The sequence below is a fragment of the Astatotilapia calliptera genome, chromosome 5 (assembly GCF_964374335.1).
Source record: "Astatotilapia calliptera chromosome 5, fAstCal68.1, whole genome shotgun sequence".
Taxonomy (NCBI): Eukaryota; Metazoa; Chordata; class Actinopteri; order Cichliformes; family Cichlidae; genus Astatotilapia; species Astatotilapia calliptera.
In genome coordinates, this window is record NC_137426.1 from 38,882,951 (window position 1) to 38,906,767 (window position 23,817).

At 43.2% G+C, this 23,817-nt stretch overlaps 1 protein-coding gene and 1 long non-coding RNA gene across 29 annotated transcripts in view; one reads left to right on the forward strand and one right to left on the reverse strand.

Moving 5' to 3' along the window:
* nfasca (neurofascin homolog (chicken) a) overlaps positions 1 to 23,817 on the forward strand; it is a 156,401-nt gene that overhangs the window by 49,480 nt on the left and 83,104 nt on the right. For 25 of the 27 annotated variants that reach the window (XR_013909080.1, XR_013909081.1, XR_013909078.1 and 22 more), the window contains exon 3: positions 21,962 to 22,019. The gene's annotated coding sequence lies outside the window, so the exon portion shown is untranslated. Of the gene's footprint in view, positions 1 to 21,961; positions 22,087 to 23,817 lie in introns of all 27 variants that reach the window. The other 2 variants (XM_080301467.1, XM_026169158.2) reach the window with 1 other exon arrangement.
* Positions 12,091 to 14,927, reverse strand: LOC113023098 (uncharacterized). Of its 2 annotated transcripts, none has more exons than XR_003272502.2 (2): positions 14,690 to 14,927; positions 12,091 to 12,699 (listed from the first exon to the last, which is right to left on the reverse strand). It is a non-coding gene; the product is annotated as an uncharacterized LOC113023098 (long non-coding RNA). The 2 variants fall into 2 exon arrangements; XR_003272501.2 differs by having other exon boundaries at positions 12,091 to 12,739.

Consider the following 23,817-nt stretch of genomic DNA (forward strand, 5'->3'; position numbering starts at 1 on the left):
CTAGCTGGTATATAATGATGTGCTACGTGATCGCTAGCGACACAGCTATGTTAGCATAACATAAACAGTGAAGCTGGAGGACGAACACTAACACTTTTCCACTTATAAAAGTTAACGTGAAGGTTCTTCATGGTTAGAGACAAATGCAATCGCATAGCAGGATGCTGTAAACGGACCAAACTTCAGTCAGGAGAACAACTGAGATAATCCATCCACAATACGAGGTTAGTCATTAATATACTGCAACAACATGGGAATAGAGCAGCTGCCAGAGAATTCAACATTAATGAATCAATGGTACAGAAGTGGAGGAAGCAAGAAGAATGAGTTTAATAAAGTTTGATTTATCTGACTGCTTTGTTTCGCTTAATGTGCCATATAATCCCGTGCACCTTATGGTCCGAAAAATGCGTACTGCACACTGCAGTTTAATGTTGCACAGCACCTCTTTTTAACTTCAGTGGATATTATACATGGTTATGCTCAGGATATGTCAGCCCATTTCTACTGGAAATGCCTTTTGGTTAAACTTTCAGCAAGGAATTTGCATTTGCACTGTTAGATTTTTACAAAGCTTTAATGTACATAAAAACCAGCTTCTTGTTTAAGTGAAAATAAATGGAAGGTTGTCTTTTTGCGCTGGTAATGTTGTGGAGTTGTATTTTGTCTCGCACCAATTATATCGTCAGTTATATTGTTATCGCAAATGTTCAAATATATATCGTGATCAATATTTTTGGCCATATCACCCTGCTCTAGTTCTGACCGTGGTTCACTCAGTTCAATTCAGTTTTATGTACTGTATATATCACCAAATCACAACAACAGGTGCTGCGTGGTGCTTTATATTTTAAGGTTAGGACTCTACAATAACACAGAGAAATCATAGAAATCCCTCTGATGCTGAAAAACTAGTTCATGCATTTATTACTTCCAGGCTGGACGACTGTAACTCATTATTATCAGGAAGTCCTAAAAACTCCCTGAAAAGCCTTCAGCTGATCCAAAATGCTGCAGCAAGAGTCCTGATAGGAACTAGAAAGAGAGAGCAGATTTCTCCTGTTTTGGCTTCCTGTTAAATCCAGAATTCAAAATCCTGCTGCTCACATACAAGGTCTTAAATAATCAGGCCCCATCTTATCTTAATGACCTTGTAGTACCATATCACCCTATTAGAGCACTTCGCTCTCGCTCTGCAGGCCTACTTGTTGTTCCTAGAGTATTTAAAAGTAGAATGGGAGGCAGAGCCTTCAGTTTTCAGGCCCCTCTTCTGTGGAACCAGCTTCCAGTTTGGATTCAGGAGACAGACACTATCTCTACTTTCAAGATTAGGCTTCAAACTTTCCTTTTTGCTAAAGCATATAGTTAGGGCTGGACCAGGTGACCCTGAATCCTCCCTTAGTTATGCTGCAATAGATGTAGGCTGCCGGGGATTCCCATGATGCACTGGGTGTTTCTTCTTCACTCACCTTTTTTTTTTACTCATTAGGTGTTAATACACACTTCTGCATTCAGTTAATAGTAATTATTAATCTCTGGCTCTCTCCCTTCACACTGACCAGTCGCAGCAGATGGCCCCGCCCCTCCCTTATCCTGGTTGTGCTGGAGGGTTCTTCCTGTTAAAAGGGAGTTTTTCCTTCCCCACTGGCGCTTGCTGTGATTGTTGGGGTTTTCTTTTCTTCTTTGTATTATGGTTGAGTCTTGACCTTACAACACAAAGCACTTTGAGGGAACACTTGTAGTGATTTGGTATTGCATAAATAAAAGGGAATTCAGTTGAACTGAAGATTGAATAATAATGTTCTTGCAGTTTACTAAACAGTTGCATGTAATTGCAGCCAAACATTGATACCAAGTAGAAATGATGCTTTAAAAAGTGAAGTTGCACAGTCAACTCCACACTGCTGCAGTCAGCAGTTATTTCCACATGGTCTCTACTCGATCATCTTCCACTAATGTCAGCAGGAACAACTCATCAAGACATTTTGTATAAATAAATCACACGAGAACATTTATATGATGTGGGATGCTAACGTAATACTACTGTGGCACTACAAAAATGTGTCATATAATGATCACGTCAGGAATGGTCTTCAAACCATCAGGTAAGAGTCGGCTAACCAACTGTGTCTGAAAATCACAGTTCTTAATGAACTAAACAGCAGCAGCATTAAAGATACAGGGTAAGGCTAGGGCCATGAGTGTGAGACATCGTCTGCTGTGTTTGTCTTATTACAATCAGGTATTTTGTCATTTCAAGCAAAACAAAGCAGATGTTCATAAAGCAACGTCACACACTTACTGCTGATGAGAGCATCGACCACATTACAGTCTAAAGCAGCCGTCCCCCCCCCGGGCTGCGAGAGTTGAGGCTCGGGTGTGAAATGTATGGTTTCCAGGGGGTTTATCGTTAACTCGGTTTCCCTGGGTCTTTCCCCCTGCGTTATGAATAACGTTCTGTTTTTTTTTTCTTTGGTGGCAAAGAAAAACTAAATCAAGTCATCGCCCCCAACTATACCCAGGTGTGAGCGCCTCGGTGCAGAGAAACAAGCACAGGGCTCTCATCGATTTAGCATTACGGTGAAGTATATATTTTCATGTACTTTATATTTGTTTTGTAGGTGCGTCTTATCTTGAAAGAAATATGTACCCGTTACTATAGCGACCAGAGAGCATTAAGGGGCAGAGAGGAGGACGTTACCGTCAGTGTTGGCGCGTTTCAGCAGCACGCTGCTAACAGACAGTGAATTCACGTTTACCGTTATATTTACAAAATACCGCCGCGGTTCTCTCGGTCGTATCGTTTTGTTGTTGCATTTGTCCGCCACACCTTAAAGGCCGCTCCGTGACGGTCTGACGTTAAACCGTCTGTGGAGCACAAGAGGCTGCGCACCGCTGGTTTAAAGAGAGCACATCAGACCATAACTGCTGTGAATGAAGCACATCTTAGTAAATATATTTAAGTACAACCCAACAAACACACACATGCTGGGCGATGACTGATGTGCACACAAGACAACAGTCAATATTTTTCTGATCATCTGTGGCAGACAGACTAGTATATGTGTGTGTGTGTGTGTGTGTGTTGATGCAGGGGATGGACAGTGTGTGGGCGTGGCAGAAAAGCAAACGCACACACACAAACTCAGGCGCACACATAAACACATACAGTACTTCCTTTGTTCGGGAGCATTGTTGAAGAAGAGGTTAATGCACCCAGAGAGCAGAAAGGAGAGAAAGTCTAATGGACAATGACGGGCCTTTCACTGCAAATATTTGGTCTCATGCTAACCACCGCCCATCCCCCCTCGCTCTTTCTCCACCCCCTCCTTTCATGGCCAAAGGGACAAGATCAGAACAAATTGTCACTGTGTGATCAGGACTCCAAAGAACAATGCTCAAAGACGTCACATACAAATCGTGCTCTTAACGGGATGCAGAGGAACGTGTGTCTGCTTTCAGTTTACTACTGTAGGTTCTTGTTGTGTGTACATCACAAGTTACAGGCTTCTCAGGGACCCAGAGGGCCTGTGTGACAAACGAAGCTGCCTTTGACCTCGTCCTGTCACAACAGGTAGCTCCACGTGTTTTCATTTGGCAGATTTTACACCACGTGCTCTGATGCACTCCAAAAGTGGATTTGTATCTCCAGCTGAAACCACTCAATTATGGAGCCACATATTTCCTTGTTACCTAATACAACTACAAAGGAGATTACACAAGCTGTGATTATATACAGAGGGCTGTAGTGTGTCTTTACTAATCGTCACTGACAGTATCAGTCAGAGCTGGAACCATATCACCATGTTCATACTCTCTGGCTGTGCTTCTCCGTGCTGCATCAGTTTAGTCCTGGCATACAGCTAAATCTGCTCGTTACCTGTACAGGTGTGTGTAGACAGTGGGGCTGGATGAGTACTCATCAGCAAAATATGCTTTGAATAAAAAAACCTATATCTGTGTCTTTGTACTGGTGTAGCTGAACGTAATGGTACGAGTCATACACCAGCTTTATGTCTATGAAAAACAACACACGCACAAGGTTTGTCGTTATCAGTAGCATTAGCACAGCTAGCTGTTCCTCCACAGTACAGCTGGTATACTCACTCGTTCACTAAAACACTGCGTGCTGTATACTTGCAGTGTATCTGGAAGAGGAGCTGGTGGCTACACACTGCAGCAAGTACTGCACTCATGTTAACACCATGTCAACCCCTCCCTCCAGCTCTAATGGTTCACCCCACTGACAGTGGGTAATCAGGGAATTCCCATCAGGTGAACATCATTAGTCCGTAATCATGTGTGCACTCCATCTGGCCTTCAGGAAGTTGACCTTAAGAAGAGACAGTGGTTAGTGGACTTCAAAATAAAAGCATAACAAAACCAAAACTTCCTATCAGACATTGTGAGTGTGTGCTTCACCTTAGTGAGGAGAAGCTTCACAATGTCCCAGCATTCTGTTAGAGGGTACAGTATATAATGCATTGTATTATATAGTGATCTATGTATTTATCAGATAAAAGATATAAAGTGTTTAGAAATGTGATGAAGTCAGTATCATCCCCCCCTTCATCTATTAGCACTGTAACAACACACAACAACCTGTTTTTGTGGGTCACCTAACAACATGACCACATGAAAGGCACGTCGTGCATCTGCACTCTCCACATCCTGCCCTGCTGTTAGTTAGGACAGGTGATGATGTGCTAGAAAACCTCTTCAGTGAGGGTTTAATGTATGGCCTTATTGTTGTGCCACTATTCTGAGCGCACGTAAAAAATGTTTGAGCGCACGTAAAAACATTTGCAGGTGCAAGTGTTGTATTTTGAGGAGAAATTTATTTTGAGCGAAGAAAAGCTGAATTTGAGTGAACAAAATTCATTCCTGCGTGCAAAAAATGTATTTCAGTGTTTGCTATTATCCACACACACACACACACACACACACACACACACACACACACACACACACACAACAGCAGCCCCTCTCGCTCAGTTTTTGCATTTGCGCTCACTCGCAATGTGTCGTGTCGGTCGCGCTCTCAACATTTCTGCCCATGCACGCTCAACTCTTTCTCTACACCGTTATATTTGTGCCACAAAACCAGCCAATCACAGACTTGGATGCAAAAATATCTGATTGGCTGGTCTGGTCTCCAATCAGCTCGAAATGACGAAATGCAATATCCCAGAATGCATTTCATCCAAAACTCAAACGAGGCAGTGGCGGAGGAACACAGAGGGGCGGAGTTTGAAATATTATTCTTTCTGGGTCACAAAATAAACTTTTGAGATATTTTCATGTGAGAATGTTTCTGTGTAAACATCAAATATCTGCTCGATTCATCAGGACATCACATATTTGCAAAGTTGCTCTAACCTTTTCAGAGATGCATGTTACCCACCAGCTGACCGCACAGCTGGACTGGCCATTGGGCATCCCGGACATTTGCTCGGTGGGCTGATGGTGATTTTTCATTTTTATGTTTGTGTGTTTTTCTTTGTAACGGTATAAACAATGAAAGGTGGTGGATTAGCCAGTTGGTCATGATCAACTCTGGGCTGGACCAATTACAACACATCTGTATTGAGAGGAAAAGGAACGCGATTCGTCCCGGACTTCAGCTACAATGAAAAAGACACAAAGCTGGAGTTATTCTGTCCTCTCCTGTTGCTACTTCAATCCTGAAACTGATCAATGAGCAGCTGATTGTCTCTCTTGTTTATCGCCCACTTTGAGCCAGAAAGAGGAAACCAGTGGATGTCGCACTAAACAGCAGCACGTTTAAGTTTGATCAGCTGTTGTTAGAATTTATTTTATATTAATTTCTAGTATCAGCTGATGTTTGCTGGAGCCACAGCTGTAAAGCTGCTGGTCATGATATCGGTGTGGAAACATGAAGGTGATACAAATCATACATATATACCAACAACAGTGTACATCACTGTCACCACGGCGTTTGTTTTAGTTCAAAGGCTTTATGGTTTTTCCTGTAACACCTGGTGGTGGTTTTGTCAGTTCAGCCTTTTATATTATGTTTAACCCGAGTGACCCGGTCAGCTGGTGGGTAACATGCATCTCTGAAAAGGTTAGAGCAACTTTGCAAATATGTGATGTCCTGATGAATCGAGCAGGTATTTGAAGTTCACACAGAAACATTCTCACATGAAAATATCTCAAAAGTTTATTTTGTGACCCAGAAAGAGTAATATTTCAAACTCCGCCCCTCTGTGTTCCTCCGCCACTGCCTCGTTTGAGTTTTGGATGAAATGCATTCTGGGATATTGCATTTCGTCATTTCGAGCTGATTGGAGACCAGACCAGCCAATCAGATATTTTTGCATCCAAGTCTGTGATTGGCTGGTTTTGTGGCACAAATATAACGGTGTAGAGAAAGAGTTGAGCGCGCACGGGCAGAAATGTTGAGAGCGCGACCAACACATTGCGAGTGAGCGCAAATGCAAAAACTGAGTGAGAGAGTGTGTGTGTGTGTGTGTGTGTGTGTGTGTGTGTGTGTGTGGATAATAGCAAACACTGAAATACATTTTTTGCACGCAGCAATGAAGTTTGTTCACTCAAATTCAGCTTTTCTTCGCTCAAAATAAATTTCTCCTCAAAATGCAACACTTGCACCTGCAAACTTTTTGTTTACGTGCGCTCAGAATAGTGGCACAAAAATAACGCCATACTAATGCAGAGGTGACCAAGGGGGCCTGGGGCTGCACCAATAGCATTAACTCATTTCTGCTCAGTATTTTCTGTTTCTACATTGCTACTGGTAAGAGTAGATGTCATACTTAGACAATGAAAAGATAAAGGAAGTATAGTAAAATCATTATTTAATCAGCAGAAATCATTCTGAACCAAATCTGCATGTTTTTGCCAAAAACGTAGAACTCCTATGTTGCTCGTAGTTTAATTACGTGCATCTGCATCAGTCTTTGGTTTAGCGTGAGCTGGCATCTATCAGAGCTAGCTAACTGTTCGCTTGCACACAAATCTAACCTTGCAAATAAAAACCAGGAAGCCTAATAAGGGGAGTTTATCAGAGAGTGTTTGGAGGCTGAAATGTGACAAACTGCTTGATATATACTTGCACATATTTGCATATATACTTGAATGCAGAAAACTACTAGAAAACAGGTCAGGCATAGCAAAGGGGTAGGTTGTGATGCAGCAGCTGGGGCAGTGCCCCAGGGCCCAGACGGCACAAGCCCAAACTGACCCTGCCTCCACATTAATCAGCATGCTTACATATTCAGTGCATTAGGTTCAAGTTGCTTACCTTATTCATGCAGTACACATTTTCTTTAACTATTGAGTAAGACAAAGATGTGATGGGTGAGTCATTTGGATTTCTGTAATGAAATATAATTACCACTTATGTGTTGAAAATATGCAGTCCCAGTGTAGTGTGGTTGTGATATATGTACATAGTTGATGCTGTGTGAGGACCTGTGGCTTCCTCTGTATGTCGCAGGCTTATAGACTTTAGTGAGGCTGACTCAGTGCTGGGCTTGTAGCTTCATAGATGCTTCACAGAACGATGCTATTGGTATTACTGATTACTTTTATATCGTGTTATTTTGAGTGTATGTGTGCTTTGTCTGCAGCTCCAACAGCCCCACAGTATTTTATAATCACATACATACATGTGGGCACATCTTACTAACTCACCATGGTCACCACAGTGCCAGAGGAAGACTGGCTGTTAGAGGCCAGCTCACACACACACATTTAACCCCATTTTGCTGGAGGAAAAAAACACAAATGGAGGGAGGGGGACCTGCGGAAATTAAATTTGGTAATGGTGTAATTATGCCAGACAAATGACAACTGTGTGCATGTCCATGTGTCTGTGTGAGGCTGCAGAGCAGATCAGACGTAGCAGAATGGCTTTATTAGCCACAGTAACCTCAAGGCAGATGGGGCCATGCTGGCAAATTAGGCCTGGTGGACATGTTCACAGAGCAGCACACACACCGCTCTGCTTTTACTCTGACCTTCAGATACTGGCTTTTTTACTGCTTCTCTTTATTTGTTATTGTCTAGTTTTATCTCACTGAATGCTCTAACACATGCAATCACCACACACAGTGTTGGGAAGGTTACTTTTAAAATGTATTCCACTACATGTTTATATTATGCTAACATAGCTGTGTCGCTAGCGATCACGTAGCACATCATTATATACCAGCTAGCCCAACTTCAGTAACCCTACAAACGTCACTGCTGTTTAGTTTCCTGTCTTCATTTATGTTGGAAGTGATAGCAGAGCTGTACGTTTGAATTTTTTCAGAAATCTCTCAGTCAGAACATGCTATATCATGTTTAGGTAACTAGCGAAACTAGCGAGCTAACTTCCTGCTAACTTCTAACTCCGTTAAATTTAATAAATTCTGTTTTCATGGATGCCTGGATGTTAAACTTAATTGTTACACCTGGTAAAGCAGCAACGCTGATGATTTAATTAAAGATGAAAGAATTTAGACTGTTTTTAACTCTCAGTGTTCGTTTGACTTTGGGACCTGAAGTTGACGGAGTTTAGGACAGTGTTGCCAACTCCTCAGTAAGGAAAATCGCTATTTGCTGTCCTAAAAGTCGCTAGAAGTCGCTAAATGATGTCATCGCCTAATTTGCATAATTGGCCATGCTAATGTAATTGTAACCTACGTTGTTGGAGAGAGAAATAACATCGTGGAAGAGACATAAAGTGAGTAAAAAAACCATCCTAATAACGCCAGAAAGTCACCAGATTTGTCGCTAGTCGCTTTTTAGAAAAAAAGTCGCTAAGAGGGTCTGAAAACTCGCTAAATAGAGCGACAAAGTCGCTAAGTTGGCAACACTGGTTTAGGGCCCAGATTACTCCGTGAAGCTCCTCACCACAGCCGCCGTAATGCTCTGACAATCCATCAAGCAGTGCGGCTTACCAAAGTTGTACTAAAACGTTTTTAACAGTCAGTAAGCACAACCAGAATTCATACATAAGGCCCACTCTCGATTTTTGAGAAAATTAAAGTATTTTAAGTGTGCTTATAGTGTGGAAAATACGTTATACAGAAGAAAAGAATATATTGCGATATATATCGTTACCGCACGTGCTTCAAATTATACCGTGATATGGATTTTAGGCCATATCGCCCAGCCCTACTACAGATTACAGATTACATGCCCCAAATGTATTTTGTAATGTAATGTTACTCAATGACAGTAACGTATTCTGAATACTTTGGATTACTTAATATATTATCATGCTGTTTACAACTACATGAATGCACTATTGCTGTGTGATTTATTACTATTACTGAAGGTTACTCTCCACACCAACACCAGCTAGATGTTTAAATCTTAATATAATGAGTAACAGTAGGTGGACATTAGGTAAGGCTGCACTTTTTGCAGCGATCTCATATAGAAAACTATTCAGCGCGCGTATATAAAACAGGTCCGCGGCTCCGAGCCGTAGTAAAGGGACCTCTGGCTGATACGTCTGGTTCGTGTCGGGCTCGTAGCTGAAAACTAGCTTTACTTTGTTGTCTGGGTCACTTTGCTAGCAGAGACAGAGAGAGACGTCGAAAGGCTCCAACAGAACTTATTGTTTCAGAGGAAAACAGGAACACAGTGTACAGTCGAGTCTTAACAGCTTACTTACAGCTGGGCTCGTCAGGCTCTCTGTTTGGCTGCAGTGGTTATTATTATATTTACATGCTTCCAGCTCCCGTTTCTGCTCGGTGACAGCTCCTACTTTTCCTTTCTCTCCCTCCTCACAGACACATCACGGGTACAGCAGTCCATCCTCCCTGCAGCACGGACTACACTGCCCATCAGGCTGCATGCTTTAAGGCGATGCCTGTAACACTTCCTGTTGCCTTCATATTAAATCATTTTTTAAATAATAATTATTGAAAATATTTCTTCACGTCATTATGCAGGCCGCAAGTAGAGGTAACATGGGCCGCGAGACTGAGACACAGACATCAGAGCCTCTGAATGCGTGTTTTGTTTGGGTTTCCACCGGCGTGGAAACCAAAAACAGAGAGGGGACAGCCTAACATATGTAACAGGAAAAGACCGCCGTGTAATCCATTTATTTCATCAAAGTAACTGTATTCTGATTACCACCTTTTTAAACGGTAACTGTAACAGAATACAGTTACTCATGTCTTATATTTTAAATACGTGACGGCGGTACATGTACTCTGTTACTCCCCAACACTGACCACACATAATGTAAAACATGGACAGTCCAGTGTTGAGATGAACATGCTCATTGGCTGCTGATGTCATACCACAGGTAGTCCTCTAATGCAGGTGAGATTTACAAACCAGGATTTATTCTGTTGTTTTTGATTCAGTTGGACCCAATCGTGGCATCGCCGTCTTATCTTCATGTACTTTGAGACACAAGCATGGAAAGCCGAAGCCACACATGCCCCATGCCCCCACTCTCACACTTTATTCATGCAGTTCTGCCCCCCCCACACACACACACAAATAACAGCACACACATCTCCAGCTTCACACTCCTGCAGGGGCTGATTTTCCTGTTCAGCTCCTCCTCATCGTCATCCCTTCTTACCCTCATCACCCCACCACTCTCATCCTTTGTTCCTATTCCCTACCTCCTTCATTCCTCTTTCCTCTAGTGGGACTGTTGCTAAGGAGCCCTGGTGACCAGACAGCTTTCTCATTGGACAAAAACAAGAGAGAAAAAAAGGAGGTTCAAAAGGCAGATGAGAGGGGGAAAGGGGGTAGTGTTTTCTTTGTATAGGTGGTGTGTGTGTGTGAGTGCAAAGTGAGATCCAGATGTGGTAATGAGGTGACAAACTGACCTGCTGCAATGCTTCATGGAGACGTGGAGGAAAAGATAGAACACATGGATTAATGGATCGAGGGAACAATGATAGGGAACAATAGGAGAAGGATGGGGATGACTGTAAGAGTCAGAAAGATGCAGAGAGATCGTCTACAGAACAAGAGTACGACAAAGGAAGATAGAGGTGGAGTTAACTGACAACACGATGGGGATGGTGATTGTTGATGTGGAGTGATATAAGAGTGAGACAGAGAGCACACTTTCATTTCTTCTGGCACAAAGAAACATTATGTCTGGACACACACAGATGTTTCTGTGGCTGCATGTGTGAAGCACTGTCGACGGCTCATTTCCTGTTCTTAAAATAGGACACAAACCTCGTGCTTTAAAGGAGTGCATCTGTGTCCCACAGACACTTGTTCAAAGCGTCTGTGGTATGTAGACCCGTGTGTCAGGCAGGCGCAGCACGAGCCCCATGTTTAAAGCACTAAGCCTGTTTGTCGCTAAGCTGAAAAGACTAGCTGAAGATAATTTCTCACATGTAGATCCTATGAAGAGGTTCTTATGGTCTACATATAATAAATGAAGTACTGTGGAGAACTGGGCATTGCATGGGTGTACTGTAGAACAAAGCACCAGTGAGGAAGTCTCATTCCCATAATAGAAAGCTTTACTGGAACCAGCTACATGTGACTGCTTTGTTGCATGAAGGATTTTATGGTTTCAAATAAAAGTAATCACAAATAAGTTATTGTGTCTGCCCCTTCATGTCTGCAGCGTACAAACACATATCTGAGCAGTGGATGGTCATCAACGGCTGCTGGTTCGTCTGTGGTGTCGTTTAAGGACTTGCTCTCAAACAGCTGTTTTCACCCCCAGGTTTATATTACATATATATGTTATACAAATAATTAAAACCGACCAAAGTGACTTTAGTGTGACGTGGCTGTCAGCTGCAGGGCTGCAGTGTTTCACATGGAGCTGAATGATGAGTAAAGCATTGTAGAAGCATGTTAAACAAAGAAGGTGTCGCTGCAGACGGCTCCAACATTCACACAGAGGTAGACTGGGTTTATCCCAGTCGTCCCATTGATGGCTCGATAGGCTCCAAATGCACAAGGAAACAGTGGATTTGGGCTGCATGCAGTGCCTGATTCACCCTGGGGCACCGTTGGAGGCTTGAGGGTCTGTCCACATGTTAGCGTCCTCAGGCAACACACTGAACCTCAGCCTGCGATGTAGCTTCCTGTTCCACGTCTCAGTTTACTTCAATACAAAGTAATGAAGCCATTTATTATTTATGCAGTCAGAATATTCATCATAACACACACATCAGTGGGCTGGTTCAGCTATCTCACTAATAAAAGGTTAAAGGCTAAACTATAAAAGCAAACCAGCTTCTGCTGATGTGAAATAAAAATCAGCTAAGAGATGACAAGGAGACCAAAGTTCAGGAGCAGAAACTGTTGTTTAAACCTTTGAGAAATGGAGTGAGGTGGTTCTAAAAGCAGAAAAGAAGTGGAAGTGTCCTCTGAGCCTCCTCAGGATGGTCTCGTGTTTTTCAGTCACCTGGCATGTTACAGCATTTCCAGGACACACGTGTTGTTTCTGCATCGCTTCTTTGCTTTCTCACACCACATCTTCTTTGTCTGTTGTTGCTTTTCACGGGTCCCGTCTCTGTCTCTAACACCCCCACCCTCACTGTCTGCCTCCATCATATCTGTGGGTGTGATCGTTGACCGGGCTCCGTCTGCCTCTTTTATTTCCTGGTCTTGCAGTGTACGAGCCAGCTTAGGCTTACAGTTTGGGGAGAGGTTGACACCATGGCTTCTTGCTGGTTGTTCGGCTTATCTCAGTCTTGTGTGTTTTTCTAACACATTGTACTGTTGTTGATAAGGGCAGCCTGTCAGCATCAGCAGAAATCTATACAGGGAGTGCAGAATTATTAGGCAAGTTGTATTTTTGAGGAATAATTTTATTATTGAACAACAACCATGTTCTCAATGAACCCAAAAAACTCATTAATATCAAAGCTGAATGTTTGTGGAAGTAGTTTTTAGTTTGTTTTTAGTTTTAGTTATTTTAGGGGGATATCTGTGTGTGCAGGTGACTATTACTGTGCATAATTATTAGGCAACTTAACAAAAAACAAATATATACCCATTTCAATGATTTATTTTTACCAGTGAAACCAATATAACATCTCCACATTCACAAATATACATTTCTGACATTCAAAAACAAAACAAAAACAAATCAGCGACCAATATAGCCACCTTTCTTTGCAAGGACACTCAAAAGCCTGCCATCCATGGATTCTGTCAGTGTTTTGATCTGTTCACCATCAACATTGCGTGCAGCAGCAACCACAGCCTCCCAGACACTGTTCAGAGAGGTGTACTGTTTTACCTCCTTGTAAATCTCACATTTGATGATGGACCACAGGTTCTCAATGGGGTTCAGATCAGGTGAACAAGGAGGCCATGTCATTAGTTTTTCTTCTTTTATACCCTTTCTTGCCAGCCACGCTGTGGAGTACTTGGACGCGTGTGATGGAGCATTGTCCTGCATGAAAATCATGTTTTTCTTGAAGGATGCAGACTTCTTCCTGTACCACTGCTTGAAGAAGGTGTCTTCCAGAAACTGGCAGTAGGACTGGGAGTTGAGCTTGACTCCATCCTCAACCCGAAAAGGCCCCACAAGCTCATCTTTGATGATACCAACCCAAACCAGTACTCCACCTCCACCTTGCTGGCGTCTGAGTCGGACTGGAGCTCTCTGCCTTTACCAATCCAGCCACGGGCCCATCCATCTGGCCCATCAAGACTCACTCTCATTTCATCAGTCCATAAAACCTTAGAAAAGCCAGTCTTGAGATATTTCTTGGCCCAGTCTTGACGTTTCAGCTTGTGTGTCTTGTTCAGTGGTGGTCGTCTTTCAGCCTTTCTTACCTTGGCCATGTCTCTGAGTATTGCACACCTTGTGCTTTTGGGCACTCCAGTGATGTTGCAGCTCTGAAATATGGCCAAACTGGTGGCAAGTGGCATCTTGGCAGCTGCACGCTTGACTTTTCTCAGTTCATGGGCAGTTATTTTGTGCCTTGGTTTTTCCACACGCTTCTTGCGACCCTGTTGACTATTTTGAATGAAACGCTTGATTGTTCGATGATCACGCTTCAGAAGCTTTGCAATTTTGAGACTGCTGCATCCCTCTGCAAGATATCTCACTATTTTTGACTTTTCTGAGCCTGTCAAGTCCTTCTTTTGACCCATTTTGCCAAAGGAAAGGACGTTGCCTAATAATTATGCACACCTGATATAGGGTGTTGATGTCATTAGACCACACCCCTTCTCATTACAGAGATGCACATCACCTAATATGCTTAATTGGTAGTAGGCTTTAGAGCCTATACAGCTTGGAGTAAGACAACATGCATGAAGAGGATGGTGTGGACAAAATACTCATTTGCCTAATAATTCTGCACTCCCTGTAGTGCAGGTTTGTTTTACACTGATACAGAGTTCAGACCATGTTCTTATTTCACACTGAACTAAAAGAAGTGCACTTAAGGATGTACCATTAGAGACACAACACTGTGTCACTTCCTTTGCCCATCACTCATTTGTACTAGTGATGCGCGAATCATGAACGAATCGTTCAATACTCGAGAATCACTTTACTGGACTCGTGAATCATGATTCACAAGTCCAACTGACTCACTGACGCATCCCTGTTGCTGTTAGCAAACTAATTCCATTAGTAGAAATATATCTAGCTTATAATTAAAATTGTGTGGAAAAAAACAACAGACAGTTTCTTAACAAAAACATTTCTGCTCTGAACATGAAGAACAAACCCTGAGTAGAAGCTCACCTCAAGACAACAGCTCCTCAGTTCACAGTAGCATCGCTCTGCTAACATGCTAGCAGCACATTTAAGTTACTCACCCCCTCCCTCCTGGCTCACAGCTTCTTCTTCTTGGTTGGCAACCAACGTTAAGGTCCATTACCGCCCCCTGGCTCACAGCTCAGTGGACATTTAGATGAGAAAATATATATTTAACACATTTAAGGAAAATACTAATAAAATAAAATAAAAATAAATAAAATAAATGTTCCCATTAGAAATCTTTTTTTTGCTCTATAAAACTAGTTGTTTTTCTTTTTCAATCACTCATCTTAGCAGTAGGATTTACATGAAAAGAGAAACAAATTAAGTTTGAGTAAAAATGTATATTTTTTGCACTCTCTGGGCAACTGACTCTGTGACTCATATGACTCAAACACGATTCACTTCGGTGAGTGACTCATTCAAACTCGATTCAGTAAAAAGAATCGAATTTACCATCATTAATTTGTCCCCTTGTGACACCTCACACAGGCTGACTGTGAACATTGTTTAGCCCAAAGCTGTCTTTAAAAAAGTGGAAAATCAGTAACAGATAAATGTAAAATCCCATCACAGGGATGTGAGGTGTTTTTAGCTCAGGAGGTACAGCGGGCTATCTGCTAAGGTTGGTGGTTCAACCACTGGCTGCTCTAGATATCCTTGGGCATGACACTAAGCTCTCCAATGCATGAGTGTGTGTGTGCCTAAGAAAGCACTTAAAAAAAGTGCTTGTGTGAATGATGCAGCTGTGTAAATGCGCTCAGGTCGAGCAGACACGTGCTACAGAAGAACCTGTCCAGTTTCCTTTGAGGGTCCATCTCACACAAAGAGGTGGAGCTAGCTGCTGTGGCGACCCCTTCACAATAAAAATCAAAAATTATTACTCCAACACTTGAGTGGCAGTGGTGCTTGGTCTGAGCACAGAGGACTGACTGCACCTTCAAACCGAGAAAAGGGGGTACACATGTAACCTTTACTTGCCTGGCACATATATGTATCCTAATGCTGGTCGACATGGTTCACATGGTAACTAGACTCTATTTGAATAAAAACTTCCAGTGTCTTTCTGTGCAGCACAATCACAGCCACACTGATTATCATTATTATTTTAATGCTGATGTTCTGATCCCGACTGCCCGCTGGTATGGCGCTGTCATTAAACATAGCACTGCTGCTGGTGTCTCCTTACACCGTTAAAAGGGTCCGTGGCGTGACAGATTACATCCCCTGTGTTAACATGTTATTGGCTGGGAGTGAGGATGCACTGACCCCATGTGACCTGGCCTATATTCAGTCTAGTTTTATTTACATCACCGATCATGCAGGTGCTTTATAGTCCGAGGTAACACATGAGTGAAAAAGTCAGAGCCAGCATTCGTTTGAGGGGAACGAGACAGAACAAAAGGCCCGTCTCTACATAAACTGGTCTCATCACATAATAATGACATCACAGCAGCAGCACTGCTGTTAAAGACACAGCTGATGCTGGTACAGCTCTCTGCACCTGCCTTATTCATGTGTTTGTGTGCATGTGTGCACACACTACTCAGTCTATCACTGCTGGTCCCTCATACACAGTCTAGCACTCGCAGCACTGCTCTAAAAAGGTGTGTGTTTCTGTTGTGTGTCTGCACATGTTTCCTCCCTCCCCCACCGTGCTGTTTACCCCGTGACCTCTGAACTCTATACCCTCCCCGTCCAGTGATGTCATTATATGACAGTGACATCATTTCTAATCTACAGCCAGTTGCAGCCTGTAGGCCCTCAGCTGAGAACGGAGACATGCTGGGCTCATGGTTTGTGCAGTAACATGCAGAGTAGCATGAATGAGTTCAGACGATGATTTCAGCTTTCTATTGATTATTCTTCCCTGAGAAGAATTTAACCTCTGCGCTGCGTCACCAGCTTTCCCCGCAGTCTGATGTTTGTGTTGTTTCCTAACTGCTACTGAAAACCAATGAACAGATTTCATAACCTCCCCAAAAACCATAAATAATAATTGAACCAAGTCCAGAAATGGCACAGCTTTGTCTCCTGGATTATTTTATACTGTCTCACTCTCCCCACACTTCTGCTGAGTAACCCGTCATCTTTGTGTCAGTGTGATGATTTACAAATAGGTCCTGAAGGCGAGTGAGTGTCCATCAGTTCATGCACTGGAGCTGAAGCACATTTGCAGCAGTGCACCAGCAAGTCTACCTCTGAATGGCCAGAGAAACCAACATGGAGGTTTTGGAGTGACCTAGATCTCCTCAGTAGACTGACATGCTTTGGCATGACTTTAAACAGGCTGTTCATGCTTAAACACTCTTCAGTGCGGCCGAATTAAAACAATTCTCTAAAGACGAGCGAGCCAAACCTGCTCATGCGAGAGGCTCATTGCCCGTTAATGGGCAAAATGCTTCATTCAAATTGTTGTGTCAGGACTTCAGCACAGAGCAGAGTGGTGTATTCATCATCTCAGAGCAGACTTTGCTACTCCACCTTTTCTGAAAGGTGAGGTCAGTAAGAGTGGATGTCAGCAGTATGGACGGTGTAAGCATCATTCATCAAACCACTGACCTCCCGATTGGCAGACGCCCTGCCCTACCTCTTGAGCTGCCCTCAGAACTGGAAACAGTCTCGACGGGACTTTTCATATTGTGATAGTCAGTGAAAACATAATTTGTCCTTCCACATTAGACTCAGCTGTGACTCTACATTAACAGATACACAAGAAGGATCATCGCGTTCAAAGGCTGTTTTATTAGAAGCTGGTAAAGAACGTTTCACGTCTTACAGTTTGAAGTGTGCTGAACAAAGCTGTGTCTGCAGAGCCCGCCATGCTCAGTGAACACAACCTGCAGGAAGGTGCAGGAAACGAGGACGCAGTCTGGACGGGGTGTCGAGGGTGAACGTGTGGTTGCCAGGGGATACGTGTGTATCTGGATGTCACGCTCAGTGGGAGCTGTGGGTTGGAAAATGACCTAGTTTTAACCGGAAACACGGAAACAAAGAGGAGTGGGAGAGGGGAGAAGGCAGAGTGGAGCTGCAGCTGGAAGACCAGCAAATTCACTGGTTTGATTTCCGACAAACACAAAAAGCACAACAGCAGCACTGCAGAGGGGCTACAGTCACGACAGCTGTAGCTTTGTGTGTGTGCGTGCATACTCCTGTATGTTGAGTTTGTAGCAACAGTGTGTGAAATGCTGAACTGTGAACCCCACGCTGCTTGTTGTTGAGCTGTTGTGTTGCATGAAAACAGATTTAAATGAGAGACAGGAGGGCTGAACACACCCACAGTGTCCACAGTGAACCAGGGACAGCTTCACAGGGAAGCTGGCTGCTGGTGATGGCTGGCTAATCGATCTGATTGGAGTATAAAATGTGATTAAACAGCAAATAGCACTGTTCTCGGTTCTCAGGATGTTTCAAGCTTAATGATGAATTGTCTAATCGTAAGGTGTGCAGAGCATCCATCTCCTCGACTCCACCCAGGACAATAACATGAGGTCTGTTACTCGTTGTAGCAGACTTGGCCTTGCTGCTGGCTAATCTTTAGGTAATGTTGCTGTTGAATAAAAAGATGAGAACGTGTACGTCAGAACTCTGAGACACCAGGCCCTTTGTTCTTAGCTCACGTTCCTCCCCACACATTAAATATGTGGCGTCCTGTAGTTGTGGGGATATGATACACCTGCAGCCTGTGTTGGATCAACTCTTTGCTCACCTGTTGATGTTTCAGTCTGCCCTGCATCATAATGTACAAACCATCCCAGCTCACATGAAGCTAAGAAGCTGATCTTACTATGGGAAATATTGGTGACATATTAAATGGCAATTTTCACTTTATTACAAGCAATCGTAAGTTTGCCCATTCCTCTGCCCCACAGCTCACATATGTACATGCTCAGCTTACAAAGCCTGCTCTGGAGCCTTTGCTGCTTCCATGGAGATCACTGGCCACAAACAGCCACTCTGATCTTAACTGGGACTAAAATGATAAGAAATAAATGTGTGAAATATAGAAAGTTCTGGTAGCTCACTGCCCAGACTCTTCACTTTAGCCTGCTTATGTTTTCTTTCTGTAACTGTAGTCGTAAAAAACTGTGATGTCATTTAACTGTTCATTGTTTAATGACTGTGAGGAGTATGAACGGCCATAATGGAGGTTTTCATCAGTCAAACAGTCCAAAGTTTGAGCTTGTTTGTGGTTCAGAATCATAAACGGCTTCAAGCTCACTCAGACACTGAGCCATGGCTCTGTGCCACATGCACACATGTCTGCATCTCTGCCATTCAGACACACTTTATATGCACTTCATGTGATGTCACTGTCAATACTGAACCGCACATCGAGTCTTTTTAAAGGGGGCAGTTTGTGTTGCTGTGATGGACAAGTTTGAAAGTGTTTGTCCTCCACAGTGGAAAATGACTTTACCCAGCTCCCCGTCTCTCTGTGGACCTGGACCACTACACTCGCCGTCTCTCTCTGTGGACTTGGACCGCTACACTCCCCGTCTCTCTCTGTGGACCTGGACCACTACACTCCCCGTCTCTCTGTGGACCTGGACCACTACACTCGCCGTCTCTCTCTGTGGACTTGGACCGCTACACTCCCCGTCTCTCTGTGGACCTGGACCACTACACTCGCCGTCTCTCTCTGTGGACTTGGACCGCTACACTCCCCGTCTCTCTCTGTGGACCTGGACCGCTACACTCCCCGTCTCTCTCTGTGGACCTGGACCGCTACACTTGCCATCTTCTCTGCAGCTCCAGTGGTCTCCACCCTGCTACCTGCAGCTATTAAGAAAGAAAATGGATTTCCAGTTTCAGTTGTGCAATCACGCCTTCATTTTTTCCACTGTGGTGGAAACAGCTGTGCTTCAACATTAGCAGAATAATGACATATTTTATTTATTTTTTTATTTTTTTATTTAACCTTTATTTAACCAGGAATGTCCCGTTGAGATCAAAAACCTCTATTTCAAGGGAGTCCTGGCCAAGAGGCAGCACATTTCAAGACAAATACATACGAACAAACAAAGTTAAAATTACACAAAACAATTACACATTATTGAGGCAGCCTGTAGGCCTTTGAGTTTAGTTTTAAAAACATTTAAAGACAACAGTTCAGTCAGTTTCCAGTCTTTCTGTAACAGATTCCACAAAAAAGGCGCAGAGTGGACAAAGGCTTTCTTACCCAGCTCTGTGTGGACAAGGGGAACAGACAGCAGCAGCTGATCATTTGAACGTAAGGAGTAAGAACCACTATTTGTCCTTGTGAGCAAAGTACAAATATAAGGAGGCAGCAATCCAAGCATAGCTTTGTAAATAAAAGTGTACCAATGCCCCTGTCTTCTAATGGCCAAAGAAGGCCATTTTACTCTTAAGTACAAATCACAGTGATGGGTCAGATATCTACAGTTGGTAATAAACCTCAAGGAAGCATGATACATCGTGTCCAACATTAGAAGACATGAAGAAGAAGCGTTCATATACAGAATGTCACCATAATCTAACACAGATAAAGGTTGCAGTGACAAGACGTTTTTTTACTACAAAAGAAAAGCACTGTTTATTACGGAAGAAAAAACGAAGTTTAAGTCTCAGTTTCTTTACTAGTCTCTCTATATGTGGTTTAAAGGTGAAGGAGTCATCAATCCAGACACCAAGGTATTTATATTCATGAACCATCTCTATGACATTTCCTTCAAGGGTGGACACCACTGGAATAGGCTCCGGGACCTTCTTTGACTTAGAAAACAACATTAGCTTAGTCTTGTCAGCATTGAGAACTAATTTTAGCTGAATAAGTGAATGCTGGAAAGCAACAAAGGCTTTCTGTAGGGTTTCAATGGCCTGAGCAAGAGATGATCCATAACAGTAAATAACTGTGTCATCAGCATAAGAATGCAAATTTGTGTCTGAGACATTTTGACCCAAGTCAGTGATATATAAAAGGAACAGAAGGCGACACAATCACTAATGCATACTGTCACGGCCCGCGAGGGCAGACCGTGTGGAGAGTGTTTGGTGGATCCAGGTGCGGACACAGACGCAGGAGGCAAAACTTGTGCTAAGCTCAAAGCGAGCCTTTAATCAGGGCTGACACAGAAGGCAAAATAACAAACCACAAACTATGGGAAAACTAAAGACCTAAACTGGGAGTAACTAAGGCTATAAACGAAGACCAGGACTGAACTATGACGAAGTACTGCGGACAGACTATGAACACGACATGAGAAACTGTGAACGAGATCTCGGTGCTGGCACATGAAGGTGCAGGCAAACATGACTGGAGAAAGTGACTATGAACATGTCCAATACTGAATCTTGCAGACTAGAATCATGACGTGCAGCTAGAAATAACAGGGTGCATGAACAGACGACGCGACACTGACACGAAGACACACTGGGCTAAAATACACAGAGGAAGTCATCAAGGAATTAGAGACAGAAGGGGACACAGCTAGAAACACTGACATAAGACAGGAACATGAACCTTCAGAGTAAAACAGGAAACAAGACAGCACTAAACAAAGACGCAGACACGACACAGAGACAGACTAGACACTGAACTAAACCTGCAATAAACATGAGAACACAAAACCTACGAACTAATCCCTGAACAAGAAGAACTGAAACAAAGAGTCATAATCATCAGCATCATAATAAGGAAAGAATCCAAAATGCAAAAACACACCAAAACATAGCGACTCAAAATACTGGGTCAAGCTGAGCCAGAACCGCGGCAGCATAAATAACAATGATTGTTTTCGTAGTGTGGTCGGTGAGTGCATGTGTGAAACACAGAAGTGTAAGCTCAGCTTACCACAGAGTCCACCAGTCAGACCATGTGTAACAGTGTGTGTTGTTGTGTACTGTACATGTTTCATACAAAGAGACAAAGAAAGAAGGAAAAGAACATGCTGGAGTCCCAAAGGCAGCACCTGGTGCACAGATGAGCTCTCCGAAAGCACAAACACACACACAAAGTCCTCAGGCATACAACAGTGTGTGAGTGTGCACACGCTGTTAGGGTAGGTACAATATCTGACCGGCTGAATAAATCCTTTTCCCTCCCCAACAACTGTGTCTCTATTTGGGGAAAATCCACAGAAACATGAGTGGGTTTGTGTACTGGGAGCTTCAACCTGACCCAGTGTGCAGGCTTCTCCATGCTTCTGCATTAGCTGAACAGAAGAGGGAAAGCTGTGTGGAAACTGATAAACTATACAAAGTGCATTAATCTGTGTTCTCTCTGCTTCTCACCAGGCCTGCAAAGTGCTTCTCACACAGTGAGTGGACGAGGAAGCTGTCCACATACGTGAACGTGAGTCACTGATTGTCTCTTTCTTACTGGTACTCACTGGTGGACCACAGGAGTCCCAGTGTGACAGGTTAGTCTTGATGCATGACAGAGGTTACTGTAGCTGCATTCATGTAAAATTCCAAATGTCGCTCTTTGGCGTATAACTTAGAGCTTAGATAACTGAGCGCTGTACACAGCAGAGTGATCTGGGACAGAATGAAGAGCAGCCGTGAAAGGAAGATGACAGGTAGCCGTGTCATGACAGCACGTTACAATGAGCTGCTGGTGGCAGAGCTGAAGATAAACACAAATAAATAAACACAAGTAAACAGAGCATTTAAATACACTTTTACACTACAGTCTCATGTAACAGGCAAAGTTTAGTTACAGGTCTCCAAAAGTTGATTCTGTTCATCTGGACGTAGCGTTTTGTGGGAGAAACGTTTCGTCACTCATCCAGGTGACTTGCTGGTCATGAGAATTTGCATAATTACGATTAAGGAACTGACCTCCCAGCCCATTGTTCCTTCAGTGGGCTGGTTTCAGTCATTATGCAAATGTGCTGTTTATAAGATTGAAACCTGCAGTCAGCTGAGACTGAAGACGTCACCTGATGATGACGAAACGTTTGTGCCACAAAACGCCTCGTCCAGATGAACAGAATCAGCTTTTGGAGATTTACTTACCTGGATGATTGAAAATGCATCAAGGCGTTTAGTTACAGGTCTTTCAAGAACGTTAGTCTTTGTTTTTAAACGTACAGATCGTACAAGTCCATTTTTGTCACGAATGGTTTCCAGAACTCTCCCAAGTGGCCAGGAACCACGTGGTGCAGAGGAATCCATTATAATGACTATATCTCCAGGTTTTAGACTCTTCTTCTTTTGGTTCCATTTTTGTCTCTCCTGTAACCAAGGCGACTATTCACGTAGCCATCGTTTCCAAAGATCTGAGATGTACTGAGCCTGTTTCCATCTTCTCTTCAGATACATATCCTGAGGGTCAAATCAGGAGGATGTGATTTGGTGTAAGTGGCTCTGGGGCTTTTGGATCATCAGAAAGCTTTGTGATGGGTCTGTCATTTAAAATTGCTTCAGTTTCACACTGAACTGTATTTAATCCATCGCCGTCCAACTGTTGTTGCTGAAGAACGGATCTCAGAATCTTTCTGACCATACGGATTATCCATTCCCAAATTCCACCATGTTGTGATGCTCCAGGCGGATTAAAACTCCAAACAGCTTCAATTTGGGTATGTTTCAGCGATTTAAGAGCCTCTCTTAACTCTGTCTGCTCCAACAAAATTGGTTCCATTGTCCGATTGGATGCGAGCGACTTGACCTCTCCAACTCACAAAACGGCGCAAAGCATTATGCAGGCATCTGTGCTTGGAGAGCTAGCCACTTCCAAGTGCACCGCTCAGCTGGCTAAACAGGTGAAAATGACTCCATAACGTTTAGCTGTACCTCGTCCTCTTTTCACTTCACCGACGTTGGTGAGTGGTGGGTTATCTGGCAAAATTCTTTCCTTGGGTAAATCTGCCATCTTTTGCTCCAAGGCCTTTCCAGGATATTTTCTGCAAAAATTACATTCTGCGATAACCTTCCTTACAGCCGAGTTGGCCTTTGTGATCCAGTATTTTCTCCTTAGTGTGGATAAGGTGTGGTTACGACCGCTATGACCAAGCTGTTGATGAATGTGCTTTAGGATGAGACTTGCTACATGTTGATCCTTTGCAAGAACAAAGGGATGCTTCATTTCTTCTGGTAAGGAGCCCTTTGTCAGTCGTCCCCCAACTCTTAAGAGGCCTTCATCATCA